Source organism: Bacillus rossius, chromosome 8 (assembly GCF_032445375.1).
Source record: "Bacillus rossius redtenbacheri isolate Brsri chromosome 8, Brsri_v3, whole genome shotgun sequence".
Classification (NCBI taxonomy): domain Eukaryota; kingdom Metazoa; phylum Arthropoda; class Insecta; order Phasmatodea; family Bacillidae; genus Bacillus; species Bacillus rossius.
In genome coordinates, this window is record NC_086336.1 from 39,204,954 (window position 1) to 39,229,151 (window position 24,198).

Sequence of the window (24,198 nt, forward strand, 5' to 3'; positions counted from 1 at the left end):
GAAAGTCAAAAATAACTAAAATTAGAATAAAACCACAGTGATAGTAAAAACACGTATAAAGTTTATTTCTGAAACTTCCAACTGTCGAGCACTGTGGCTTATCGTGAGAATAACTTAACTACTGTAGGCAGTACATTTAGTCACAAGATTTGCTTACGTTTAATCAGACATTACAAAATAAACTGTGTAATCACACTTAATAATAAATATTCATGTAATCACAAGTTATTATGTAATTTAAGTTTATTTTAAGAATGATTTCGCTTAATCCGAAAAATTCGTTCATCTGAAAAGGGTTTGGTCCCAATCATTTTGGAAAATTGGGACTACTCTGTATAAGGGGACAATTGGGGAGGGGGGTTTATACCCTTTTTTACTACCCCTTATATACCTACAGCCTTGCTCCAGGCAATAACTAAGGGCCATAACTAAGGACAGGCATTTTTCGCGAAACATTCCGAACGCTCACTAGACTGCAATAAGGTATGCCTACATCAGCATTCTCTTCCTTATGTCGTTGGTGGCAGTCTGCAAGAGACGCCATTGCCTTATTTGACTAGGCCGTTCAGGACGCGTTTGCTTCCGCACAGAGGATCCAGAATATGCTAGTGTTTCAACACACAGCTGGTGTCGAAATCTTTTAGCGAAAAATACACACACCTATAGCCCATGGCCGATTTCTTACCAAATCTGCACGTGTATATACGACCTCGCTGTCATGTCAAAGAGCCTTTTAGTGCCGTAAATAAAAAAAGAGGTTGCACATCACCGCTCGCTTGTTTAGGTACCTACTCGCTGAGCTCGCTATCGCTTGGAAGGCATTAAAAAAAAAATTCGTTCCGCTATCACACTTGTCAAGATAGCGGCCTCTTGTGCTGTGCGAGCTCATGCGGACCTAGCAGTCGCGTTGGTTCGGCAACGAAACTACACCTGTCCCGTCGCTGTGACGTGAACATGCAAGCCTGTGACGTAAAACAGACCCGGCTAGATTATACTGACACTATGTTACAAACAAGCAATAATAATAAGTAGGGGCAGGCATTTTTCGCGAATGATATCTGAACGCTTAATAGACTGCAACAATGTACACCCGGACCTGTGGTTTATTCCTTGTGATTGGCGTCCGTGCGCGAGAGAAGTCGTTGCCTTATTTGACCGAGCCATTCAGGACGCGTTTCCTTTCGCACTGAATTACTGTGATTGGCGTTGTTACACTCGATATGTATCTGGGAGAAACTCACCCAATCACGAAACACAGACGATGCTACAGTGTTTTAACTTTCAGCTAGTCTCTAAATCTTTTCGCGAAATCCGCATGCCCCTAATAATTAATGATAATAGGCTTTAGCGACCATTTTCCAATGTTTTTCGGCCTGTGGGTTCGCGAGCTCTTTACTTTTAACGCGGCCAAAAACCCACAAGTCTCGAGCAAGCAATCTTCTACTGCACATGTCTACAAGCAGCGGCGCATGTCTCACGATTGACCGTAACGATGGTTTTCCTGCTGTTCCTGAATACAGAGACTCGGAAATTTCGCAGATTCCACAGACGTCAGGGTGGAATTCAAAGTCCTACGTGTGCTGAACCCATGTTTGCTTTTCCAGTGGCTTATTTCTAGGGGCATGCAGATTTAGCAAAACGATTTCGAGACTAGCTGAAAGTTAAAACATTGTAGCATCGTCTGTGTTTCGTGATTGGGTGAGTTTCTCTCAGATACATATCGATTGCAACAACACCAATCACAGTAATTCGGTGCGAAAGCAAACGCGTCCTGAATGGCTCGGTCAAATAAGGCAACGACTTCTCTCGCATACGGACGCCAATCACAAGGAATAAACCACAGGTTCGGGTATACCGTGTTGCAGTCTATTAAGCGTTCAGATATTTTCGCGAAAAATGCCTGTCCCTACTTATTTCTTAGCGAGAGCATTTCTCTCTCTCTCTCTCCTCTCTCTCTCTCTCTCTCTCTCTCTCTCTCTCGGCACTGTCATTCGCTTGCTTCCGTCCTAGCTGGACATCGTTGGCTCAGGGTCGTAGAAGGGCGTGTTCAAATAACTGTGGTCCAATCAAGAACACACTGCAAGCATGTGAAGGTTTGCATTCTAACATGCAACCAAATCAATCAGCGAAATTTCCGTACCCTATGCCCATATATTTTTTTCGAAAATGCAAGTTTCCTCAAAGTTATGGTCTATATACGGTTTTTATAAAATAAATGTTGAGAATACAAGGCATCGGGGTCAGTCACGACATACTTGCCATCTGTTAGTAGAGAATAGGAGCAAAACAATTATGTCGGGGCTCCTCCCAATTACTTAATGTATACTTTGCCAACTCCACAAAATAAAATAAAAAATAATTTAAGACTGTAATCGTTTCAGTGGTTATAACTATAACTGTGACCAGTACGTATTGAATTAACTTGTAAGTTTTCCAATACATTATATTAGCATATACTTGTATTTTCTTCCTGTTCTCAGGATAAACTCATGCTTTAAAAAAAATCTCTTAACTCAACCAGGCCCCTGGAATTTTTCGCAAACACCCCCCTCCCCCCCCCCCCCCCAAATCCTTTCCCATCCCCCTTGAAAACTCTCTATAGACAGCCCTGTCTGTAAGTTGCGTTGATTAATTTAATAGGATTAAGTGCTTACAAATTTGAAATACTCAGGATACCAGTTTCGGCAACTGAACATTTGTATAATATAACGAGAGCACATCAGCATCATGCTATAAAAAAACAATGGGCTAGAACAGTTCTTAATCCTCATTATATAGCCTGTGCTCCAAAACACACAAAAAAAAATCCCTTCTCCACTTAAAACACCGCACTGGACTGAGATGTGTCCGATTTTTTTGTCATCAATTTTAATAGTGCACAAAAAAATCAAAAATTAATCACAACAAAATTTTAAGAATTCGACAGAAAGAGTGAGAAAAAAACTATATGGAGTTTATAAAGGACTATCAACTGCTATGTTATTTACTTCAGAAAGGCTTAAAGCACCTAATACCTCCTGGCTGTTCGGTAGGTAAATCAACTCAATATTTACATCCTCAATAATGTCTCCTCGCAAACTGATACAGAGACGGACCGTTACCCCCATTAGACCCAAAGAGCTTAAGAAAAAGTATAGATACAACAAATATTCTACACCTTAGCTTTGATGATGTATTTTCAAGACGTCAGAAATGCTTGGGAATAGCATTACATATTACCCAACACCCTACTGTCATTATCCCTCCGCCTCCACAATTATGAACTGTATTTACCCCTGAGCTGCCATCTTTGCCATCTCGCCACTTAAGAGAACTTGTTTGCGCGTATTTCTCTCGGGGAGGCACTCCGGCTCGAGTGTGCTCGCAGTAAACGAGACACGACCGCGCACGCTCGTGCAAACGTCACCTGCTCATTGGCTGGACTTGTGAGACGTCTCAACTGGGTAGCCTGTGGTCCAACCGTTCTTCTGTCGAGTGTTTCTCAATGACCCAGATCCTCCAAATGAACCATGAGACAATAGCAGAAGCAGCACGAAGTTGTAGATACTTGTATTTTAATCTATCTCTAGGGGCATTGAGATTTCGCGACTAGCTGAAAGTTAAAACACTGTAGCATCGTCTGTGTTTCGTGATTGGGTGAGTTTCTCCCAGGTACATATCGATTGTAACAACACCAATCACAGAAATTCAGTGCGAAAGCAAACGCGTCCTGAGTGGCTCGGTCAATTAAGGCTGCGACTTCTCTCGCATACGGACGCCAATCACAAGTAAAAAACCACATGTTCGGGTTGCAGTCTATTAAACGTTCCGATCTTTTCACGAAAAATGCCTGCCCCTATCTATCACGAAAGAATTCACGAATTTTTCCGGTCTCTAGTTATATGGTAGTTCGACACGCTCTCAAGGACAAGGAAACCAACACAGCACTAAAAGGTTTATACATTATCGGCCTAAAGTCACTTTGAACAACTTTTTTTTATTACATTACATCATTAGTTTCCTTTGATTTTTCAGACTTAGAAACCAAGGATGGGAGATCATTTACCCTTCTTATGTGTGGAATAAAATTCGTGATAATCAATGGGAACTAATGATAAATAGAATTTTTAGTCACAGTTATGACTTTTTGGGCACCCTACATTACCCAGACGGATGGAAGCAGCGGAATACCGCCAACTTTGCAGTCATTTCTATTATGTATTTAAGCGCCACCTAGCAGCAATAAATGGAATCAAAATGGCGGTCATGACGTCATAAGACATATTCGTCGAAAGCTGACGATCGCTGCAGGCGAAACTGCAGAAGGGGAGGGGAGGGGAGGTGTGTGTGCACCTCGCCGAGTTCACGTGCCTCTGACGGCCTGAGACGGAAGAAAGTTTCCCAGAGCAGCGCGCGGGAAGGCGAGCGAGCGACCAGCAGGATCATAGAGCAATGAAGATGAAGACAGGTTATTATTTTCTGCGCAGAGTTGTGGTGCATTATTTGGCTGTTGGACAAAAAAACTTTATTTTAAATTTTATTTTATAATTCTTTATTTCATTCGACGATAAAAGTTTTTTAGTTGCTGTTTTTTTTAACTATTTTTACTTATCATCTTGTGGTATGAAAAATGAGCACATCGATATTCCGCAATATGTTTACAAGGAAGCAATAGCCAAACTTGTGTATCAGGGTTCCCACAACTTAGTCTATGCGATTTCCTTGCAGTTTTTTTTTTCCCCCCTTTTCCAACCATACATTTTCCCTGTGTCATCAATTTATTGATCTTGCAAAACAACGTAACATTTCATAGCTTCCTTCACAATACACAGTTTACACTGTTATCAATTCCATTGATCCAATACGGACAAAGTTGCCAGACTATGAAACCTCCATATATGATCAAACTTTGAATAAAAAAAATGTTTTTTTGAATGTCACCATGCGATTCAATATCGATCGTGCTTTAACTCATTATTTTATTACACAGTTATTAATTACTTGTTTCTCTTACATATAATTAATGCTGAAAACAGATGTTATGTAATTAAAAACAACAGACCGGTTTATAAGACTTTAAAGGAACGTACTTGTATAAAAAAAATTACTAATCCAATTTTCGTAACCAACGTTTTTTCTATATTCTCCTTTATTTCCAGGTTTTGAAAACACCTACTCAATTCCCTGAGATCTCCCTGTCTACTGCCAGCGTAATCAACTGCTTGCTCAATGTCGTGTGTGTGTGTGTGTGTGTTTCTTGCTCATGGTTCCGCGTGGCGCGGTCTAGCACAGACGCGCATTATTCCCGAAAATATTTGGAGAGATAGATGAGAGTTGAAACACGATTTACTGATAAAAAGCTTTTTGGATGTTCAGTCTGCACTAAAATCTTTGAATATATATACTGTATAGAAGTCGCCAGCCCAGGTTAAAATTTCTAATACGGTTTTGAGGTAGTTGGTTAATTCACCGCCGCAATCGCCACCATCTCTAGGGCATCGACTTGTGGTGGTCCCTGCCGGACAAGTGTCGAACTCTTCAAACACCCCTTCCCCCTCCCGTTGAACGAACTTGAGCTGCAGTGAATGATGGGTGGGGGGTGCGGGAATGACAGCGGGCGACAGAGCTGCGCTCTAACGTGTAAATAACAACTAAGACGATACAGGGCGTTACGGCAGCGCACTGCAGCGGTGAAGTTCCCAAGCTGCTCATCATACGCTTTTGAAAAACGTAGAGTAAATCCTATCCACTCGCGACTTCTATACAGTATATATATTCAAAGCTAAAATCAAGATTTGATATTAAATAACACAGGGCTGTTTCGTGATTGGTCGAGTTTCTTTCAGGTTCGCGTCTGCTGTCAGCCACACCACTCACAGAGATCCGGTGCGGAAGCCCACACGTCCTGAGTGGCTCGGCTGAAGGAAGAGATGCAATAGCTTCTCCAGCAGACGGCCGCCAATTACAAGGAAGGAAACAGCTGGTGCAGACACGCCGTATTGCAGTCTAGCGAGCGATCAGATTGTTTCGCGAAAAATGCCTACCCCAAGCTATATCGGATACATCGAGTATTCAACCCCCGTTTTGTAGGCTATGGTACCGCCAAGAACAAGAACAAAGCTAATTGAATTACTCATTTTTAAAAAAGTTTTGCTACAAACGTTTACTTCTTTTTTTTTTTCAGAAGGGGAAAATAAAATAGTGTCCATGTATATAGAAACACACACACGAATTTTGTAAACATCACAAGTCAAGTGTTTTTCAAATAGTAGCAGCTCGCTTCCCCCTCCCCCTCGGAACAGAACACTTTTAAAAGTAAAAAGTAAATAAACCCGCTAAACACGTATAAAGAGAAGTTAAAAAAAACATTTATCCATGAAAGAAGTAGAATTCAGCTATATATACCCCTCCCCCCAATTTTTTGAGCTAGATACGCCTTTATCACACGGGTTTGTAGGTCTTACGTACGGTGTCACTAGAAATCCAACAAGAATTTCTAATGCCGAGGAGTTTGTTTTACCTGCTGATTTAGGAGCAAAGCCCTTTTTAAAACGATCAATATTGTTCGTGGGTAGCCTGCAGGCTGTTGGGTATTCGTCCCAGTGCGCGCGCATCGCGTGCAGGGCGGTACTTCCTCGGCATCTGGACCGCATACGCGGCCGCCGCCCCCACGCGGGTTGCAGCGTGTTGGAGGAGGGAGGTAGGGAGGGGGAGTCCTCGGCCGACAGCCCGTGCCGCTCCCGCGATAGCCACGCCTTGAGGCGCACCCGCCCACAGCAGTTCCGTCCCGTCCAGCCACAGTACAAGGAGCGACTCTTACAGTGGACACCGAGACCACGTTTGCGCGACGTGTAACGCTATCTGTTGGGTGGGCCCATAACTACCAGCCTAAAAATAAAATAAAAACTCGGGCGGTAGTTAGCTTTATAATGATAATTTAACTACTTGGCGACTAATTGCTCAGTAGAAGAGATTTAAACTGCGCGAGAAAAATAAAACACTTGGTACTGTTTTGTAATTAAAAGTAATTTTCTATATAAATAAGTGGGAGATGCCATATTTCTGGTATGTCATACCACAGAATATGTGACTAACAAAATTAAAATGAATTAATTTTCACTGGTTTGTTTGCCTGATAATAGCTGATCCATGGGGGGTGGACGTTTTACGCAAAATATATCTGAACGCCTATTAGACTGCAACAAGGTATACCCACACCAGATGTTTCTTCTTTGTGCCGTCTGCGAGAGAATTCGTTGCCTTGTCTGACACCAGCCACTCAGGACGCGTTTGCTTCCGCCCTGAATTACTGTGATTGGTGTTAGTAACACTCGACACGCACCTGAACGAAACTCATCCAATCACGTAACACAGGCGATGTTCCAGTGTTTTAACTTTCAGTTAGTCTATCGGAGTCTTTATGCGAAATATGCGTGCCCCTACTGATGCATTACTTCTCACAATCAATGTAGTTGTGTTAGTATTATATTATGAGATATTCTATCTGGCAGGTGGGCCCAAAGCTACTTCAAAAACTATAGGTATCAAGTCTCGGCAATTAGAATTCCTACCCCATACCCTGCAAAATTTGCGGATTCATTGACCTCTAAGATAGACTCCACAGTCCTTTAAATACTCGCGGAAATGACACCTGTTCATTGGCTACTGACGCGTGAGACGTCTCAACTAGGCTGTCCGTAATTCGGCACTTTCTTGGTTTAGTGTTTCCCATTGGCTCACAGTTCCCCGGATAAAATGTGGGCCAATCGCAGAAGCGGTACGAAGGTATAGTTGTTTTGATGCTAGCCTATCGCGAAATGAATCCACGAATTTTGCATGTCTACAGCGGCTGGAGCAGTCAACCCGAACGCAAACCGGTCGGTAACGTGCACTAAGTATTAATACAGACCGCGCGCATAAGCCCCGCAAGTACAACAGTTTTTAGCGTCCAACATGGAACGAATCGAATGTTAGGACAGGTATGCTTTGCGAAAACTTCCGAAAGCCCATTAGACTGCAACAAAGTATGCCCGCGTAAGCGGTTTCTTTCTTGTAATTGGCGGCCGTCTGCAAGAGAAGCCAATGCCTTATTTGGCCGGGACATTCGGGACGCCGTTTTCTTCCGTAATGAATTATTGTGATTGGTGAGCTGACAGGCATGTACCTGAAAGAAACTCGACCATTCACGAAACACGGACGATGCTACAGTGTCTTAACTTTCGGCTAGTCTCAAAATCTTTTCGCGAAAAAAACATGACCCTGCTCACATGCCAACAGCAATTGTCAAAATCATGTGTCATGGCGGATTGCAGTTGGTGCGTCGTTGACGTTATACAATTTCGTAACTCATTGTCAAAGTTTCAACGGGAAAAAAAGTTTATTTTTAAATTACTAATGCATTTTATTATGTTCCATGTCAAATAACTACTTTTCAATAAACGATTTTAACGAGTTGTCGAAGAATCATTTGTAAATAAACGCAGGTGTCAATGTTTTCAACATCTTATTTTGATAGTAGTTCTGATGGATAATCGTAAGCCAATGGTAGTGTGATGCACAGAAGACAAGAATCTGTCTGAATCCTATATTCAGTTTATGGAACGGTCTCTATCATTCGCTGAAACTGAAGGGAAAAGAAGGTTCCATTTTAGGAGAAATAAATTTGAATAAAACAAAAAAAATAAAGTTTCAAATGATACTCTGAAGCTGCATTAAGCTGCCCAAATAAGTTTTTTTAATTTTTTTTTTTATTTTAGGTCGAAGGTTTGTAGTGACAAGAAAAAAGTATCATTCAGAGTCTTATGCAAAACTCATTAAATGAAGGAAAACAGGAATTTATTTAGCTATATTTACACCTATGTATTTACAGCACTGTTAGTTGACAGCTTTCGAATATTCTTAATCTCCACACAAAATGCCACCTTTTATTTTTGCCGATTAAGCTTAAGTATGAGTAACTTTCTGAGATACGTTCGTTACTAAAACTGAATAACGGAGCGAGATGGCTGGTTTCGAATCCCGTCATAAAGAATGTTAAGTGTTTAATTTCTTTGAAGGCCATCACATTCATCACGTCTATGCAACCTATAAGGGGAAGGAAGGGAAGGGAAGGGAAGGGGTGACACTAGTGCCAGTATATCCCCCATCCTCCCAAGCCAACAATGATGCTTGGAAAAAAAAAGTATTAAAAATGTTAGTCTTTGAATAGCTTACTTTATTAATGTTTTATTCGTGATATCCGGAGTAAGGTGTTAAGATTAAATTAAATGAATAAAATGACGTTTACCGAGTGCAGCGACTCCAAGAGCTACATAAGCTGTAGTTCTTGTAGTGGAGCTGTGTTACAAGACCTATAGCAGCTGGCATGTTGATGTCCGTGTCTGCTCTCAGCCATCCTGCTTGTTAGCTTTTCTCGTGCAGTTTGCTTTTGCACGCACATGCCATTGTCAGTGTATTTACCATAAACATGGCACGAACATGCAAACAGAAAGTCGAAGTGAAGATCTCCAGCGGCCGGAGGTTAGAACATTTTTAAAGTCTGCTCTCAGTGAGTCATCGTTGTTTCATAATTTTGGTTTTATCCATGAGTGTATATGCTTTGATCACGTGCGATTGTTCTTTTTTTTAAAAGAAAACTCATTTCTGTTAAAATTTTACGGTAATTTTTTTAAATGGGGAAACACTCACAAACACACAAGGGACATATTGCACTGTGTTCCGCAGTCCGAATATTCGCCTCTTTTGATGCCAATAAAGTGGTTGATCTGCGACAGCAGGGAACATGGGGAGTATGACATGTGCGTACACTAAGTGTCTACTGTAGCGCTTACAGCGATAGTGCGGAATCACGTCTGTTTACACCTTCCCATTGTATGTGTCGTCCTTGTACGCATTACTTAGGTATTACGTAACACATAAGTTGTGTGAAATCGCATGATACTATTACCAGTAATGAGGTTTTAACTATGCAGCATAACTGCTCCGCGCTATTAGTGTATGTGTATGTATACATAGGAAAAAAATTGCGTACTTAAATAGTAGTATTAAGTTTAAAGGACTCGTAACACAAAAAAAAAGTTCAGCTCGGCACTTAAGCGAGTTAAAGATTTTTTTTTTACTTGACTTACAAAATATCCCAATGGAGTGAAGTGACGCAATGGCAAGAACCAGCATTCGCAGTCCATAAGACCTTGTTTCAGGCATCCTCATTTCCGTTTGCCATGTCTTCCTGAAACCACTGGCTGGCTCCTTCCTCAACAACGTCGTGTCTTGTGATTACCATTTTTTCAACGCGACGTTCAGACAAAAAAAAACCTATTTAACAAATGCTAACTAATACTGTAGCAAATTTTGCAAATATTCAGATATATACTTGCAAACACCCCTTATTAAATGGTGAATACAAGAATTTAATTTGGGAGGCTCTGTATTCAAAAGATTTACGTAACAACAAGGGGTTTGGAATGTCACACTATTATCCTCAACGAGCATACTGCCTTTATGAATTGTGATTTCAGGTCACCGAGATCTCGCATGATTTTTTCATAACTTCATACTTTCATAACTTACCCCTATCCACTACACACACTACTCTCGCGAAGGCTACCGTAAGTCAGGAACTGATGTTTAAAGTGTTCTCAACGCATAAAAAGGGATTAAGGATCACTGCTGCCACGGTTCTGACATACACCTACAACTTACAAAGAAAAAAAATTGTTATAAAAAATACATTTTTGTGAACCGAAAACTTTTTTTTAAACTGAAGTGTGTTATTTTTAATATGTGAAGTGTTTATTCTACGTTTTAAATAGTCCAAATTCCAAAATGTTTTCTATAATAAAAAATTGTGTAGTAAAATGTTGCACCATCATGCGCTAAAAAAAAATACTATATATATTTTATTAAAAACTAAAATAAGGCAAGTTCATTATTGCAATATTTCTGAATATTCAGCTGCGTACTGCATTGAATAGCATTTAATAAACACTAAGTACGCGCAGCTTCATTAGTGATGTTGTATTAATACTTGATAAAGAATATTCTGTAAGTATTTACACATCTAAAAATGATATTTTTAGTTAGGTTTTATCAATAATAACCCATATTACAGAATAGCAAAATTGTATAGGTACTTGGGACAAAATTATAGGATCGCGGCTTAAGAGTTTTAGGTTGCACGCAGCACGAAGGGAAGACCGCACGCAAGTCCAGTGACTTGCCTGTGTACTGTTAAAAGAAATGTAAGAGATTCTTTAGTACTCGCTTGAGACGCGTAACATCTAACATCGGTCACGAGCTAATTCATGTGGTCTCATGTTGCAAATACACTTATAATATGAAACTCGGACACAAAATTTAACCTAGAATTCTTTAAAATAATGCCGAGCGTGATATACACGCAAATTGTATTTTGAACTACATTTCTCGACACGAAACACACGTAGTTTGCGCACCCGCCGCTAGAATTCTTTATCGGAGCAGCTACGTCGACTATCGAATCATTCTACTCGCAGAGCGAAAATTGAAACTATATAATGAAATGGCTCCGATAACAGCGAAACCCTTGAAAAAAAATACTACACCCCGGCTTTGAACCTGATTTTCGACAAGTAATTTTACTAAAATACTGTCCATATTGTTAAATGTCATTAAACTGTTAATAATATGATTTCCTTTGGCTTTGTGAGCTTTGGTTCGTGCCATCCGCCACAGATGGCAGCACAGTGGTTACACATTTCCGTTCCTTGCGACTTCCGTTCCATTCACGTAATTACTCCTACCAAATGCCGTATACAGCGAGCTAAGATGTTACACATCAAAAAGTCGAAACAGTGGTTACAAAAAACCAGGCATATTCGTAAATTTATGAATAGTGTCTTAATTTTACAAGAATTGAGGTTACTACTTACTCTGAACAAAAGCTCACTAGAATCATAACTAAGCATAAACAACCAAAAAACTCTCCAAGGCAAAAACAGCAAAAACACTTCCTTCATTGTGCTTGTTTACCCTGCTTACAACGGAACACGTAATTCGGTAGTCGGAGTATGCCGAATACGAAGTCGTACTCGTTTGAAACTACGAGGAACGCGCTTCTTTTACCTGAGGTGGCATTCTTCGTTGAAAAGTCCGTACAATTGCTGTCATTTCTAGCAGAGAAGGGATGATGGGGCTGAAGGGAATTATTAATTTACTATACGCTAAAAAATAATAATAAAGCAAGGGTTCAGCAACCCTAGAGCAAGCACAAAATAGAGAGGAAAACTTACTCGTAGGGGCATGTAAAGAGAGACCGAAAAAAATTCGTGAAATCATTTCTCTCGTGATAGTCTAAAGTACAAATGCATATAGCTAACTTTACGCTGATTTGGCTATTGGCTCACTGTTCTTCTGGACGACTCTGGGCCAGTGAGAAACCCTCAACTAAAGAAGTAACGAAGCACATGCAAACCATTTGAGACGACTCACAAGTCAGCAGGCAATGTACTGGCGTTATTTTCCCCGTGTATACAGAGGAATGTGTAGACTATCCTGAAGATCATCTAAACAGCCAATTGTTCCAGTTCCTAGGCATATATTTATCGCGAAAATATTTCGACCCTAGCTGACAGTTGAAATACCGTATCATCGTCTGTGTTTCATGATTGGTCGAGCTTCTTTCAGGTACATGTCCACTGTGCTGAGGGCACTGGCGGACCAAAAAAGCAAAGCGTTCTCCACACCATCAAACTCACCATCATCACCAGCCACCACCATTCAACCATCATTAGGGCCATGCAGATTTCGCGAAAAGATTTTGAGACTAGCTGAAAGTTAAAACACTGTAGCATCGTCTGTGTTTCGTGATTGGGTGAGTTTCTCCCAGATACATATCGATTGTAACAACACCAAGCACAGTAATTCAGTGCGGAAGCAAACGCGTCTTGAATGGCTCGGCCAAATAAGGCAACGTCTTCTCTCGCAGACGGCCGCCAATCACAAGGAAGAAACCACAGGTGGGGGTATACCTTATTGCAGTCTAATAGGTGTGCAGATCTTTTCGCGAAAAATGCCTGCCCCTAACCATCATCCACAAACAGCAAGGCAAAGTAGCCACGCCCTCTCTCGGGGACAAAAAAAACATTCATTCAAAACGTAACATCCAACCACAAACCAAGAGGTAATGGACAGCATTCCGCGGCCTGAGAATCTTCGCGAGACCCCCTGGTTCGATACCACGGACAGGCATGCGGACCGGGTGGCTCGCTACGGCAATTATGACAGTGTCAGTTCCACGAAGCACTGGTCGAGTCGAGCAAACCTATCACAGTGATTCATTGCGGAAACAGACACGTCCTGAATGGCCAGGTCAAATAAGGCGCCAATTACAAGTAAGAAACAGCTGGTGCAGTCTAACGAGGGGTCTGTTTATTGTTATTATTTTTGCTAAAAATGCTTGCTCCTTCTTATATAACGAGTAAATGTTTAACCGCGAAGTTTACAACCGTCCCTCCGGGGCACCTTTAACATTTCGAGCAACTGCACTCGGTTGCTTGCACTCAACTTTCTTCCCGCGACACGTCGACCACTGCGCGACCGCTCACTGCTCCCGCGCGATGGGAAATTACAAGGATATTGATCCAATTAGTTCCCCCCTCCTTTTTGGGCTTAACGCCTCGTTGACAAAAAAAAAACGTCATCACAGAAGATAAATCAACTACACAGACCAGGGTTTTTGGTAGGGACACCTGTATTTCGCGATTTCATTTCATGTCAAGGTATTTCACAAAACACTGTAGCTTTTTCTAAGAGTCGTGGCAAATTGTGAGGGTGCAGCAGTACGGTGACCACATTCTCATTGGCCCCGTCAAGAGCGGGACGACACCTCTCACCAACCTCAGCCAATAACCACAGGAGAAAAGCTACAGTATTTTGTGAAATACCTTGACACGAAATGTATTCGCGAAATACAGGTGTCCCTAGTTATTGGCTATGGCTATGGCCTATTGTTAAAAGCCACAACATTATCACGGATTCGTTTCACTCCTGGCTAAACTCAACTTGCCTACACAGAAAAAAAGGTTTTCCGTGCTTCTACAAAAGATTCCTTTAGAAACCAGTTGCCAATAAATATTTTGTAATACTACAAGAAACTTGTAATTTTGTACAACACATGACTATGGTTATTTTTGCATATATGAAATACTTTTTTTTTTCGAGATGCCTTTAAGCTGCTTTTGCTATTGGCTCACCGTTCATCTGGACGACTCTGGGCCAATCAGTAACACCTCAGCCAAAGAAGTATCGAATTACAGGTAAACCAGCTGAGACGAATGAACTGGCGTTATTACACCGAGTACACAGACGACTTTACAGACTATCCTGAAGGTCATCGAACCGGCGAATTTTCCAGGTCCCTAATGAATGGCCTGCCTAAAGTGCTTTTGTCACGCCCTTGATGACCACGAGCCAGTTATAAAAAAGGATAAGAAGTGGTTGTCCAATCACGTGCAACTTGCCAAATAATCGATCAAAAGGCTTGACAATGTGATGTGCCTGGTGTCCAAGCCGTGGCCAGGATTTTGGAAGTCGCGGGGCCAGTATAGTATAACTATTATATAAAATTTTACGATTAAGTTTTCTTTATAATTGAATTTTAAAATAAAATTGATTGTCACACTAAAATCTCCGGGATTATTAGACATTTAAACTCCAAAGGTTACTCGTACAAATTTAAGAAACGATTTTGCTTGAGACAAGAAAATTGAACACTTCAAACAGAGGCTTTTATTTGTTTTAATAATTTACTACAGTATCACCTGTGTAAACCGTCATTTTCAACAGGCTACTTAGAAAAAACAATTCCTGCCGATTCTGCGTATGAGGCATGTCGGACTGTAATGAGAAGGAAATACATTATTGCAGCCCACTATAAGGATTACAATAATCCTTCCACAATAATACGTCTGTAATCTTATGTATCTAGGGAGCTGTAATTTTGTATTCGCTTTATTTTTTTTTTAGTCTGGAAGGGTGGTGTCATCGTCTCCTGGCTTCGTCACTGCCTGGAGTGAAAGAATCGCCGCTCTAGCTCTTGGTTCAGAAGGACTGGTACGAAGTGCAGCCAGGGTCTCCACAAGGAAAAAATATTTCGTACCAACTTAGGCGAGAAAAAAGTACTAGATTAGAAAAAGAGTACTAAATTATAATTTGTTATGGTTTTTAACAATTTAGGAAGTTATTATGACATTGCAATGCTCAAACTTAAATATCACACCACACACACATACATTCCATAGTTTTTTTTAAAAATAATTACGCTTAATAATAAAACATATTGGAGTTACAATAATATCATTATATTAAAGAAAAATGTACTAGATCTGTACTAAACCACTAATAAAGTTATAAAAGTACTAGATCTAGTACGAAAGTACTAACTGTGGAGACCCTGAGTGCAGCAGGTGGCAGGAGCGGCGCAGGTCTCGGAGGGGGGGGGGGGGGAGGGGGGTCACGTGACACGCCTCGACACGCGTCGCGCGATGCGCAGGCGCGCGGTGACGCGGGCCACGGCCATCTGCATGCGACCTAGCGCGGCCGCCGCGAGCGCTGAGATCAACCGCGGATATATCTGCCACGCGGCTTTCCCCGTGCGACCAACGCTGCGCTGCCGAGAGTGGTTTGTTGTCATTATAATTTACCGCGCCTTTGCAGTAGGACGTCTCTTGAATACAACAAAAGGTTTAACAGTTATATATATATATATATATATATATATATATATATATATATATATATATACATATATATATAAGTGAAACTTATTTGCGGCCTGTAGGTAATTCGAGACGATGACTCATAAAGAGTGTAACGAAAATGCAGCGCTCAGGAGTGGGACGCTCGATGGCGGAGGAAGGGGGGAGTGGAAGAAGAATAACTAATAAAGAAGAGAGAGAGAGACGGGCCACTGTAAGACTGGTCATATTTGTTAAAACTTTATTGTGAACCTCCACGGTGAACTTTGATTAGTTTTATCTTGAAGTGTTAGTTTTAAAGAACTTGGCAGCAACGCAGTCACTTTTTTTTTTGGGTGTGGTGAAACAAATATTTGTAAAAGAAATTCCGCGACAAAACCATCATTATAATCTCACAAGAAAGATTATAAACCTATTTTACTGTTTATATTTGCATGAATTAATAGGGTAAATTTGTTAAAAAAAATAAAAGTAAATACATGTATGCCTCAAGCTTGTTGTGCCCTGCTGGGTCTATAATATAAGTAGTATGTAAATGTTCCTCCTCCTACTGGAGTCAAGAGTGAGGTGTCTGGTAGCAATGGCCGCCATCTTAGATTGTGACGTCACGGCGGCCATCTTGTATGATCTTGACATTAACTTTGACCTTGATATTTGATCTTGATCCCAACGACCATTTCAAATGATGTCATGTCCGCCACAATGAATTCCTCCATCTTGAAATCGAGTACCCCACACAAGATCGTTGCACTTTTCGTTACGGCAGAACCTTCCGCCATTTTTGATTCTGATATCACGTCCACCATATTGGAAATTTACGTCACAGCCACTTTTAAAATTGAGTAGGATAGCAGTCAGGGGCGGATCCAGTGCATATTTTACTCTTCTGGGAAGGGGACGCGTGCACCCGTGCTCCCCTCCCCCTTTTCTAAATCCGCTACTGCTAGCAGTCCACCATGCAGTGATATTTCTGAATTATGCTTGAAATACTTCCTGCACCAAGGAATATTGCCTGTTATTAGTTGCAGCTTACAGAAATATTTATCCCCATATTGAATTTCTAGATAAACAAATTTTAACTTACTCTGAGCTGGGGTAAATTATGAGGAAGAAATTAATTACTTAGGTATTAACGTAGCTACAAGAAAATTATACCTGTTATATGACTTGTATATAAATACTGTATCAAATTATTAAAAAATATATAAATAATTTTACATAAATATTCAATTCTAGTACCATAAGCTTCACTTTCAGTATTTGAGCTAAATCCTAACGCTGTGTAACTCCGCCTATCATCCTGAGTTACTGACATCCAAAATGAAGTCGTTTCCCTGCCCTGCGAGGTCATGGTGGTCAGCGGTCAGAAAACTCGACCTCTCACCAAGCCGTGGCCTATGGGTTTTCTCGGAGGACTCCCGTTTTCCCCACACATTCACTCCAGCACTGCTTCACACCCCATCTCATCTCATCCCACCTTCTCCGGGCTCGCCGGAACGACAGGTCTGTCCCTCGGGCAGGACAGCCGGCTCCTGGGAGCGTCAGCCCTGTTCCATCCATGCGGACCCTGCCTCAGGCGGGGAACTGCATGTCGATTAATATTTACTTTTTCACTCCCGTTTTCCCAACCAAGCATTCCGTCCACCCCACACCCGATGCACCCGATGTCTATAAGACGTTCATTCATTATTTCATTTATTATTTCATTGCTTTCCTGCTCCTTGCAACTTGCTGACTCCGGCGCAGAATAACTTAAAAAAACAAAACAAAAAACTGCAGAAGTGAACTTTTTTTTTTCCGCGAGAAATGCAACGTGGGAGAAAAAGTTAATGTAGACTACCTACCACAAAAGGAAGGTTAAATTGCAAAATGTATTGTAATGATATAAATCAACACTTTTTTTTTACTGAAATGATAGTTATACAGGACATTGTATCATCATGGGACCTATCATTGAAGTAGCATTCAGAAATGTCACCGCATAGTGGACTGCTATCCTCAAATTATTAAAAATATATATCCAATGTATATCAATGCTATTTGTGACCTAGAACCTCATTTAATAATTAAGTGATATACAGGGGCAGGCATTTTTCGCGAATAGATCTGAACGCTTATTAGACTGCAAAAAGGTATACCCGCACCAGCGGTTCCTTCTTTGTGATTGGAGGCAGTCTGTGAGAGAAGTCGTTGCCTTATTTGTTTGGGCCACTCAGGACGTATTCACTTCCGCACCTAATAACTCTGATTGGTGATGTAAAAATCGACATTGACCTGAAAGAAACTCACCCAATCACGAACACAGATGATGCTACAGTGTTTTAACTTTCAGCTGGTCTCGAAATCTTTTCGCGAAATATGCATGCCCCTAGTGATATATTATTCTACTTGGATAAGTACTTCACACAAAATTATATTCACGAAATTAAAAATTTATATCAATCGCATTATTTTCGTATGATTAGCTATCAAACCACCATTTTTAAGTTGTGACTAATTAACTAAATGAAGAACATTATGGATTGCAGTACTAAAACTTCCAAGTAGAAAAGTCAATAATACTGGCTAATTCAAGAAATTATTATTATGTATCGGAAGTACTTAGATGTATTAAATTTTATAGAAGTGTCATACTACAAATATAATCAAGAATGATGACACCAAAATAAACTTAAATAATTTTTTCTCAGAAAAATTCTGATCAGTTATGCCATGTAACCTGTAATGATTCAATCATGCCATCCACTTACTTCTCATTTATGATACGTAGCCATAATAATAAAAATGGGATTTTTAAAGCTAAATGTGCTATTATATATAAAATAAACAGCGTGGGACACCAGCACGGACGAACGCTGTGAGAAAAAGTGTGTGTGTGGGGGGGGGGGGGGGGGGGGGGGTACCCCCACTAAAATCTAGCATTATCGTTAACAAAAGGAAAGAATTTGTAAGCAAACAGCAGTCAAAAGATTCTAACACCCCCCCCCCTTTTTTTTTTCCCCAACAAATGAAATTCAGCGTACGCTCCTCTGCGTACGCGCTACGTACGCGTCTCACACGACTACTAATTTTTTATTTCACTGTATACTATTTACTACCTCTGTGTAGTAGGTGTTATCAAGATAATTATTAGGAGTGTTTTGTTTTGGGGTTTGATGGTTTGAAGTGTTTGAATAAACAGGCTTTTGTTTGCATGATTCATCATTTCGCGGGAATGGAAGCTCAGATACCGACAAGCATTTGTTTGACTCATTATTTAATTGTAAATTTATAACTTATTCCTCACTTTTGATTATGATATATACGCTTTTGCCAGCTCCTAAATTAAAATAGTTCTTGCCTTAAATCACGCAGCTAGAATTTTTATCAGAGGGCTTACCTAGTCAGGGGTGTATTTGTGTTAGTGAGGCGGGATAAGTGGTAATTCTAGCGCAATGCCTATCGCCTCTAAACCCAAGGCTCTGAACCGGCACGCTTAGGACAAAAACATAACTCGGGCAGTAACCAAAACATATGGCGGAGACATGAAGATAAAGGTGTAATGCAAGTCCCTTGAATAATTTCAATAATCTGTACCGGGAGTTTCATGCCTATAAATTGTTTTAAAAACACGCGTTTTTAGCAATGTTCACTTTTCTAAATATACACTTTTAAAAATGAAACACGGAAGCAGAACTACTTATCCGCCGTCAGTGTACTATCATGTGTTTTTTTCATAGACACCAATCGGATATCACGCAGTTTTCAAATCGCGTTTTCTTTTTTTATGAAAAACCGTATGTGATGTGTGCTCAGGTAGGCAGGGCCCTTATGTCACTTTCTTATAAAACGTCTTAATACGGATTTATTTTTTAGTTTTATTGAATTGACATTTCTTACAAAATCTACATATAGAACAATGTTTTTTTTTGTTGTAAATATTCAATAATGAGTAGCTAGGTGCCAACACTCTTAACATACATCGCACATACCGTAAACATTTTTTGTAAAATAACTGCATTAAGGTTATTCAAATTACAAATCAATGTTACTAGAGTTCCTATAAACACCAATATAAGATACCCCAATCAAAAAATGTACTACGGTTTTTTAATAATTCATCGTAGATGCAATTAATACACTGCAACTTTGACAGCAGTTGCGCAAATCTAAAATCATACGATAGGATACTAACTTAAATAATGAAATATTTTAATATGGTCTGAAAAAAAATAATTACGTGTGTAACGCTCTTTCGAGATATACTACAGTCAAGGTTTTAAACATATCTAAAAATATATATCCAAGTTCTTACCTATAAAAATAACTATCTAAAAGCATAAATCTTATTTATTTATTTTTGTTCAGTAAATCCCACATGGAGTCCAGACTCCGGATACAGAAGATGTCAAGTCATACAATTACAACAAAATAATGTTCATGCAATGCAATTTGCATGAATATAAAAAAAATTAGAATATATAATTTAAAAACATCGAGATATAGGTATAACTACATAAATTAAAAAATATAAAATATATACCTACCTATACAATATTACTTTAGAAATGTGTAGTATACTTTTCACGCTCGTTCAGGGCGTACAATATATATATATATATATATATATATATATATATATATATATATATATATATATATATATATATATATATATAATTTTTTACCTTTAGAAATAAAATATACAATCAATCGTCACTTTGAGCCATTGCATACTCTATTATTCAATAAATAGCGTAAATAGACTTAATAACTTAGGCAATAGCTACTCACATAAAATTTAATGCTAGTCTAATGTAATTTTATGATACAATTTTATATTGAGAAATTCTTCAGGGCATATTTATATTCACGTTTTTTCCGAGAGTACTTGCGGATTTCGTACTGAATAAAATAAGCATATTAAAAAGTTTATCAAGGTGCCGATCGAAAAAAAAAAAATCTCTGCAATTGACACTAACTTAAAAATTACTTTCTGGTATTGCCAAAACGATAAAACGTTAAAGCCATTAAGAAAATTAATAGTAGAAAACATATATAATGCAAATCTTATAAAATGCTTAATAGTCAGGCCGAAAGAGAGGCATGGGCACAAGAGGGAGGCCCTGTTGAGTTTCTATTTTTTTTATTATTATTGAATAAGTCTGCGTTTATAGCAGGTCGAAATTACAAGTATTTTGCTAATTGAATTCATTGCGAACCGCGTAGGTCAATACGCACAGGATAATTTACAGCTACATGGCCACTGTAACGTTGTCAGTTTTTATTTAACTATTTTATTTTTAAATTGTGGGGTTTGGAAAATTGTACATTAAGTAATGGAAAGGTTGCCCGACAAAAATTGGTTGTCCCCCTGGCACTTTGTTTCTCTCAAAGGCCCTGTGTTGTAGAGCAATGCAGTATTATAACAACTCTCGAAAGATAACAAGTCTCATAATTATTTCATAATAAAATAATTACTACACAACTACAAATAAAATAATTACGGCGCCATTATTTTAAAATGCAAACAATTTTACTTTAAAACTAACCTCACGGTAAGCAATAATTTTCTTAAGTTGTATTAAACTAATTTTATAATTTATCCCGAAATTCGCTTTTACCTCTATAAAAACACAAACTAAAAAAAAGGCCTTACCCAGCGCTTGAAGCAGTTACAAACGAGTGGTTAAGATCCAAATTTCTTTCAATCTTCGCGACATGAACAACATTGCATGAACACAACTAACTATCTACCGCTGTCCGCACTGAAATACCGAATGTTATGTCATCAAAACAACCGACGGACGCGAAACTGGATGCGCTTAACTCCCGAATGCACCAACCACGATCATATAAAAAGCTCCATGGAGCATTATCATCCGCTTAGTGAAGCTCACGGCTGTTTGTGAACTAACGGCGCTAGTAGTAGCCACACAACAGTATGAGCTATATTTTTGTTTGAAAGGTGTTTCGGATATAATTGTAGGTATACTTTTCGTCATTGTGTTCATCTTCTAAAATTAATTTTTATTTTGAAAATTTTTTATTGATATGGTTTGCCTGAGTTAATACATGTTTTGTAGTTTGACAGCATTTCAAGCTGAGTTGGTGGTAATTCAGAACCAAAGCTAAAACATTTCTTTAATACAGAAGCACATATTATTTTAATAACATATATGAATCGTGTGTCATATATCTTAAGCACCGTTCAATATTTCGGGTTAAGGCTTAAATCAAAATAACATCACAGGTGCGACACGATGAACCAACAGCTTTGATGTCAGCATAACAAATTTCTCGGACGCAACAGATTTCTACATTATAAAATGATTATTTTGGAATACGTCATAGCTGGTTTTATTGTATATCATAAGAAACCTTAATAATGGACAAAAAAAGGGATAAATATTGAAAAAAGAACATGCAAACACGCAAAGGACATGCTAAAATCAAACGATGAAAAAAAAAAAATTAAAAATATTCAAATCACTGAAAATTTCGTGCAAAAGTAGCAAATGGTACTCACCTTACATTTTTAAAAACCTGTTATAACTTGGTGAAATACAATTTGTTATTAAATTTAGTTTAAGTTGCCATCATATCTTCTGTGGTAGTAAAGTCCGGTCCCCAACCCGCTAGTAGCAGTCTCCGCTGGCGGAACGCACCCATCGCCCATACCATCTGATTTAACAATACCAATGGAGTAGCTAACACAAGGAACGAACAGTCTCCATCTTGGACCGTAATTTCAAAATCCTGACTTAATATTATAAATATGAAAGTAACTCTGTCTGTCACGCTTTCACGCCAAAACTACTGAACCGATTTAAATGAAATTTGGTATACAGATAGTATAGAGCGTGAGAAAGGACATAGGCTACTTATTAATGCGAAAAAATGGTTGTAAGAGGTTGAAAGGGGGGGATGAAAAGTTGTATGGATGTATCGTCGTTTTTTAGAGCTAGAAGCTTTAAACTTATTTTTTAGGCAGTTGATTCGATATAAATAAATATGACATTCAAAGTTTGTAAAAGTTTTACCCTCAAGGGTGTAAAATAACAATAGAAATAGGGGATGAAAGTTTGTATGGAAATATGTAAGGTTTATGTAAATGTTTTATAAGTTTGCGACAAGAGACAAAATATTAGAGCTATTCTGATGTAAAATTTACGGAGTCATTACAAAATGTGAAACTGAAGTTAACGCGAGTAAGAAACTTGCCAAGCACCGCGCCGTACACAATGAGCACTGGTCTGACGCGCCTGGGTTGGGGGGGGGGGGGGGGGGGGCAGAGCGATGTGCGGTACGGCATGGTGTAGGTGGAGAAATATGCCTAAGTGTGCTTATCCGAACGGGCAGACGACTGTGCCACACACATGCGAATACTGATAATTTTCCGCTGCAAATTCATTATTACTCACTGCAAATAGATTACAATTCGATTTGCTTACACAATTTTTTGTTTATTTAATTAATGTTCTTCGTGAAATACAAATAAATTTAAGTTTTTGGGTTAGGTTATTATTTATTTTTTTTAGTTGGGTCATTTTTTTGTTTATTTCATTCGTCAAAAGTAGATTACTTTCGAATTTAGTTAGATGTTATTACATCATTATTATTTGTTGTAGGTACATTTAGATATTAGTTAGCAACGAACATACAAGCATTCTTTAGCTAGGTACTGAGAACGGTAACTTTTTTTGTTTATTTTGTAATAACGAACAATCTCAGTATAATTTTTTTTTCATAAGATTTTTGTTTGTTTTTGTGAATCATACATAAAATACCATTGTTGTCATTAATTTTGCAAATAGCTCATTAAAGTATTTACACGTGTGTGTCTTATTTGTAAAATGATTAGCCTAAATAATTAAAAATGCTACCCAAAGACACTATTCCATGCAGACGAAGTTGCGGGCACAGATAGTGAGTACATATATATATATATATATATTTAAGACAACCAAAGAATTTGAAGCCCTTTGAAATGAAAGGCACAGCCAAATTCCTTATTCCATATAAGTGTTTTATGTCTAGTTCATAAGTTTTCATGTAAAAGTATTATTTTTTTTTGGCATGGAGTGAGTGAGAGGACTCTTTCCTCCATGCCATCGCTATCGTCCGAATCTCTCATGGACAGAGGTTTTAGAAAAGACACATTGTGCCTTAGGAAAGCTACAACTTTTCATTAAACTGAGTTTCGTCTTGCTGGTAAATATAATCACTCGCCTGAAACTTTTGCTTTACGTCCCCATGCATCCCTGGGTCGTCTTTGTGGAACCGTGCCTCACCTTCAACTAAGTACCTCTATGAAACACGTTTTAGGGTGTACGGTATATGGCACTGGCCGACTCTAACCACAGAATTTGTACTAATGTGGCCCCTACACATGCCTGCCGGCCACAACGAGACAATCTTAGATTAAACCTAATGTCGATCCATGAGCAGTGCAAACCCCATCGGGCCACATGATAATAAGTAAACTACAGTAACAACAGCCAAG

The 24,198-nt window shown here is 39.1% G+C and overlaps 1 protein-coding gene across 1 annotated transcript in view; it reads right to left on the reverse strand.

Moving 5' to 3' along the window:
- LOC134534767 (pleckstrin homology-like domain family B member 1) overlaps positions 1-21,496 on the reverse strand; it is a 237,166-nt gene extending 215,670 nt beyond the window's left edge. The window contains exon 1 of the mRNA XM_063373308.1: positions 21,352-21,496. The gene's annotated coding sequence lies outside the window, so the exon portion shown is untranslated. The remainder of the gene's footprint in view (positions 1-21,351) is intronic.
- Between the last annotated feature and the right edge of the window lie 2,702 nt (positions 21,497-24,198).